Raw genomic sequence first — 6,740 nt, forward strand, 5'->3', positions numbered from 1 at the left:
AAAAACATTTTCTGTATCACCAAAAATAATCCTTTTTTTGCTTATTTGTTTAGAAGTCAGCATTACAAGGCAGAGATCTTCCTTACACTGATTCATTCTCCAGCTGGCTGCAACCAAGCAGCTATAGGCAAATAGCAGGGAATTGGATCCGAATTAGAGCAAGAGGAGACATGAACTGGTTCAATGAGGATGCAAGCATCATAGTATACATGCTATACCCTTTCATATTTTCCATTTTTTATTGTATTCAGTGCTTCTTCTTAAAAAAGAGAGAGATTTATTTATTTGTATTGGAAACTAAGATTTACAGAGAGAAGGAGAGACAAAGAGAAAGACATTCTGTCCACTGGTTCACTCCCCAGATTCACTCCCCAAGTGGCCACAACTGCCAGGAGCTCCTTATGCATTTCCCTGGTAGGTGCAGGGTTCCAAGGCTTTGGGCCGTGCTCTACTGCTTCCTAGGCCACAAGCTGGATGGGAAGTGGGACAGCCAGGACATGTACCGGTGCACATATGGGATCCCAGCATATGCAAGACGAGGACTTAAGCCACTAGGTTACTGCCCTGAGCCCCAATTTTACCACTTCTTTTCAACACAATGCTTGAACTCTCATGTAGAGAAATCAGGCAGAGAGGAGTGGGGAAAGGCATTCATGTTAGAAACAAAATAGGCAAATTGCAGTTTTGGAGATGAAAATCTTGAGGAATGCATCAAAAAGTTTATCACTAGGCCCGGTGCGATAACATAGCAGTTAAAGTCCTCCCCTCAAACGCACCAGGATCCCATATGGGAGCCGGTTATAATCCCAGCAGTCCTGTTTCCCATCCAGCTCCCTGCTTGTGGCCTGGAAAAGCAGTCAAAGACTGCCCAAAGCCTTGGGACCCTGCACCTGCATGGGAAACCCAGAAGAAGTTCCTGGCTCCTGGCTTTGGATCAGCTCAGTGGTCACTTGGGGAATGAACCATCAAATGAAAGATCTTCCTCTCTGTCTTTCCTTCTCTCTGTATATCTGCCTTTGCAATAAAAATAAAAAAGGTTTATCACTAAGTAATTAATTTCAGTGATGGTGAAAAACACGAGTTCCTGAGTGATGGTTCAACAGCTAAATCCTCACCCATATGAGTACCAGTTTTGTCCTGGCTGCTCTGCTTCCCATCCAGCTCTGTTTATGATTTGGGAAAGCAGTAGAGGAAGGCCCAAACCCTTGAGATTCTATATCCATGTGGGAGATCCAGAAGAAGCTCTTGGCTCCTGGGCCCTAGTTCCTGGTTCCTGGTTTCAGACAGGCTCAACTCTAACTGTTGTGGCCATTTGGGGAGTGAACCAGTGGATGTAAGAGCTTTTTCTCTCTCTCTCCTTCTCTCTGTAAATCTGATTTGCCTTCCAAGTTAAAAAAAAAAAGTAAATCCTAAAATAAAAAGAAAAACTATGAAAATATTAGCAATTATATTAATGGCAAACTATGGAAAATGAAAGATAGTTAAAAACTTAATCCCACGTATAATAGCCAATAAAAGTGAATAATAATTTTAACCATGAAGTAAAAGGCTTATAAGCAAAAAACTATACAGTATTTCAACATTAAATTAATTGAAAACATAAGTAAATGAGAAAATATTTTAGGTTTATGGATTGGAATATCCTTATCACAGTGATGAACCAAATTGATATAATCCCTATCAAAACTCAATTGGTGATTTTTATATAACTGGTAAAAAACAGGTAAAAAAAACTCATATGGACCCATAAAAGATGCTGAATACCCTCATCTTGAGCAAAATAACAAAGCTGAGGGAGGGTATTATATGATTTTCAAAATGGACTACAAAGCCATCATAAACAGTATAGCATAATATTGATGTGAGAAAGATACGCAGGTATAGAATAGAATAGAAAGCACAGAATCAAATATGTAACTATAACCAACTTCTGTTTCAGGAAAGGTACCAACAACACACAATACGGAAATGCCAGACTCTTCTATAAGTGGTGTTGGGAAAACTAGATTATCACACACAGAAAAATGAGAACAAACCCTATCTCACAGTATCACAAAATCAACTCAAATGAATTAAATATTTTAATGTGATACCTGAGCCTTTACAACTACTTGAAGCAAACTAATGGGAAAAACTCCATTACACTGATCTGGGCAATAATTTTTGGGTGTGACCCCCAAAAGCAAAAATTTAAAAAAATACAAAAATTGACAAATGAGATTATATATAACTAAGAGTTCCTGCACAGCAGAAGAAACAGTCATCAGAACAAAAAGGCAATCTGTAGAATAGAAGGAAATATCTAAACGTGTACATCAGGTAAGAGGTTAATATCCAATATATATAATACATAAAATAGCACATAATCAAATGAACAAAAGGGGCCAAGTGCTTGGGGGCAATAATTAACATGCCTTTGTGACATCTGAATCCCACACCAGAATCCCTGGGATTGAGTAAGGATGTGCAATCCGGGAAGCAGCAATGATGATTCTAGTTCCTGGGTCCCTGCTCCCCACTGACACAGGAGTTGAAGACAGACTCCAGCCTAGCCCAGCCTTGTCTGTTGCACCTGAGGATTGAACCAGTGAGTGGTAAATCACTCTGTCTCTCCCTCCATATCTCTGATTTTCTAACATTTCTTTTTTACAAAATTATGTATTTATTTTATTAGAGAGTCAGACTTACAGAGAAAGAGAGACAGAGAAAAAGATCTTCTATTCACTGGTTCATTCCTCAAATAGCCCCAGCAGCCAGAGATAAGCTGATTTGAATGCATGAGTCAGGAGCTTCTTCCAAGTATTCCATTTAGGTGTGGGGTTCCAAGGCTTTGCATTCCAAGTTGCCACAATAACCAGGAGCTTCTTATGGGTCTCCCAGACAGGTGCCAGGTCCCAAGGCTTTGGGCTGACTTCTACTGCTTTCCAAGGCCACAAGCAGGAACCTGGATGGGGAGTGTGGCGGGCAGGACATGAACCAGTGTCTATATGGGATCCCAGGGCATGCAAGGCAAGGAGTTTAGCCTCTAGGCTATTGCACTGGGCCCTTCTAATAACTTTTTATAAAATATTCTTAGATGCACACAATGAGCTGAATAGACATTTTTTGAAAAGAAAACATGCACGCAATCAACATAAAATGTTCAACATAACTAATCAACAGAAAAATGCAAATTAAAAACACTGTGAGATACCATCCCTCTCCAGTTAGAGAGGCTAGTCAGGACAAAAGATAGCAAGTGTTGATGGGAATATAAATTAGTATAGCTATTACGAAACACAGAATGGATGCTCCTGAAATAAAAACAAAACATCTTTATGATCCAGCAACCTTACTCTTGATAACACATTCACAGGAAATGAAAGCATTATGTCAAAGTAATGCCTAAACTACCAAGCTCACAGTGAAATGATTTAAGATAACAAAGATATGAGAATAACCATAGTGTTTATCAACAGTGTATAGATAAAGGAGATGATATAGGGAGACCGTGGATTTCTACTAAGTTTTTTAAAAGAAGGAAATCTTGCCTATAGCAAAGATGGATGTGGAAGACAACATGTTAAGTGAGTAAGTCAGGTACAGAAACAAAACTGCTCATCTCACATAGAAATTAAGCAGAGAATACAATGCTGAGAAAGTGGAGAAAAACTGAAAAGATATTGGTCAAAAAGCAAGGGAGTATAAATTCAAAATACACATTGCATAACATGGAAACTATAGCTAATAACAATGAATTCTGTTCTTGCAAATCAGAATTAATTTTAAGTCTTTGTATCATTACCCAAAGTAATAAATATTCTAGGTAAAACATGTATTAATTAGATCAATTTAGTCTTTATAAAATATGGATATTATATGGTGCATAATAAATATGTACAATTATTGTTTTTAAGATGCAGTTCATTATTTCTTAAGATGTCTAACATCCCACACTAAGTTTTCATAACTTGGTGCACACTGACAAATTATTACTGCCACAGAACTATAAGCTAAATTCCCAGACAGTATTTTAAGCCACAATAGCAAAGCATCTCTATCTCTTAAAACTAAATACTAAGTTAAAGAGCATGTTCTGCAGAGTCTGCACAAGAGAAAGGCAACATTTTACTAAAAATATTTACTAGCTCCTCCCATTCTTTTTTCTTTTAGATCCTCTCTGTTAAGCTGCACCTGAGTGCAAAGATTACATTAACTGTTAGACTACTTTCTGTCTGGTGACTTTAAAACATGTAATTCTGTACAGTGTATATTTTCAAAATGGAGATTTTCTATTAACAACAAAAAAATAAGACTTAAAAAACACATTCAATAATCATAAGACTTGGCCACAAAAACTGATGGCTAAACAAACCTGATGTATTATTTTATGAATGTGGGAGATATGAACATAAACTGAGCAAACAACCATATATTCTCCATTCTCAATGTCTGAAATGACTAAAGCAATACATCACATAAGGTCAGGAGTTCATATTCCTGGGATTTTAATCCTGTATGACTCTAAAATATACAATTTTATACAAGTAGGTAAATATAACATATACAAGTATTGTGCTGTATATTTTGGCACCAAATATTTCTAAATTTCTTATGATTTCTTATGTCTTCTGATTCTGGTGAGGGAATAAATTTTAGATACAACTCAATACTGCATAATTCCAGGAAAGGTCACTTGGTACAAATGATAAACACATTTGAAAAGCTAAACAGCAAGGATCTTTTGCTAAATGTCCAAATAGGTTAGCTATAACCCAAAGATAGAGAATGCAATTGTGTCAAAATTGTAGCTTGCTAAAGTGACATCATTACTCATGGAAAGTTTCATTAAACTTACTCATCAAGCCAACACATCGACTAGTATGTATGACAAATTAGATCATGTCTAAACTTCTGCTTCCAAAGAAATAACATTAGGCACCTCAATTTTATTGAATGTAGCAGTTGTTTCTGTAACCACTAGAGTCTTTGAACATAGCCACATCTTAGGACAATATTTTTCCAAACACAAAAGTTGTTTGCTGCTAAAAGTTCTACGTGGCTTTTATCTATGAACTGTACTGCTTCTTCCTATTTGATTCCACCTTCAATTAATGCTAGAGCCACAAGCACTGGAGCACAATGCAATGAACAGCAAAAAGAACACTCAGGTTCTTCACAAAACTCACTTTTTCTAAGACTTAGCCAATCAACAACAATCTGGTTGGAAAGTGGTGCACCATCATGAAAGGGCCAATCCAAAACATGGATGCCTGCTTTCCCTGCAACAGTACTGTCATAAGCTGCTTCACATGCTGTTACCATTGTGGTAACTCCATACTTATTATGTCCCTCGATCAACTTTTTCAATGCTGCATTATGTGTAACAAGAAATCTCATGTTCTTGTATGTGACCCCCGCAGGAGCTGGGCAGTTTATTCAAGCCATTGTAATTTATACCTAATACACTTAAGCAAGAATTTTAAAAACTGAATACAGAAATTATATAAGAAACTGTATTTCACTTGCATTTCTCAGTGCCTTGATTATGAAGTTGGGAGTAATGGGAAATGAAATGAACCACTGGAGAAAAAAAAAAAAAAAGAAATTCTTCCATCCTGTAATACTAATGCAACACAAAATAAGTATACTGTGGTTCATGTCATCCCGGTTAGAACTCGTGGAAAATGCTCTGTGGAGTTCAATTCAGCATTTCTGTGCCTAGGCTAATCACTTTTATGGGGACTTACTGGCAAAGTAGTACTGAATTTTTAGAGTTCCCATGTCTACATGGACGTGGTGTTTTGCCTAGCACTAATCTCCACTGTGCTTCAGAAACTCCATCACTGTGTGACCAAGGATACCGCAGAACTGAGGAATTTGTCTACCTCTTGAACATTGTGGCCTAACCATAAGCTGGTCCCTAGGGAGCAGAGACACAGGTGGTAACTACAGATACAGGGCAGGGGGTGATGGTGGTCATCCTGAGAGCAGCAGCAGCTGAGGAAACAACTAATGTTTGCTTCAATAGAAGAAAAATGCCCACTCCTCCTTGTCTGGCACTGATGGCACAGCATGATAATCCTCCACGTGCAGTTCTGTCATCCTATAAGATTGCCAGTTCAAGTTGTGGCTGCTCCACTTCCGAAGCCAACTACCTACATGGTTTGGGAGAGAACAAAGGATGACTCATGTGCTTGGCCCCTGAACTCACATGGGAGACCTAGAATAAGCTCCTGGCTCCTGGCTTTAGATCAGCTCAACTCCAGTCATTTGGAGAATGAACCGGCAGGTGGAAGAACTCTCTGTAATGCCCCTCTCTCTTTCTTCTCTCTGTAACTGTGATTTTCAAATTAAATAAATAATTTGTAAAAAGAAGAAATACTGTTCTACTTCTTCAAAAGACATATCTCTAGCATTCGGAATCTTGAAAAGCCCAACTATCTATAAAACAGATATTTCTTCCCTCCTTGGCCTCACAGTGCTAATGGAAAGAGTTCTTGTCACAGTGAGAATCCATATGAAACCAATACAAAACTGTAATCTGTAGTAATGGTAAACCTCCCACTGTTGCATAATTTTAATATACTGTCTGAAATGTCTGTTTAAAGGAAATTAAAAACTTCCCATTCATTAACTAAATATTCTATATAAAGAATGACATAATTCACTTTTTAAATTTATGATTTTACTTCACTTTGTGTAGATGTATTTCTGAGGATATTATTATGAATCAAATTTTATTTTAAATACATTAATGC

General features: G+C 37.4%; 1 pseudogene; it reads right to left on the reverse strand.

The window, feature by feature from the left end:
* Positions 1 to 4,928: 4,928 nt before the first annotated feature.
* LOC121165297 lies at positions 4,929 to 5,427 on the reverse strand (annotated as a pseudogene).
* Between the last annotated feature and the right edge of the window lie 1,313 nt (positions 5,428 to 6,740).

Source organism: Ochotona curzoniae, unplaced genomic scaffold (genome assembly GCF_017591425.1).
Source record: "Ochotona curzoniae isolate NIBS_2020 unplaced genomic scaffold, NIBS_Ocur_1.0 contig_883, whole genome shotgun sequence".
NCBI classification, from domain to species: Eukaryota; Metazoa; Chordata; class Mammalia; order Lagomorpha; family Ochotonidae; genus Ochotona; species Ochotona curzoniae.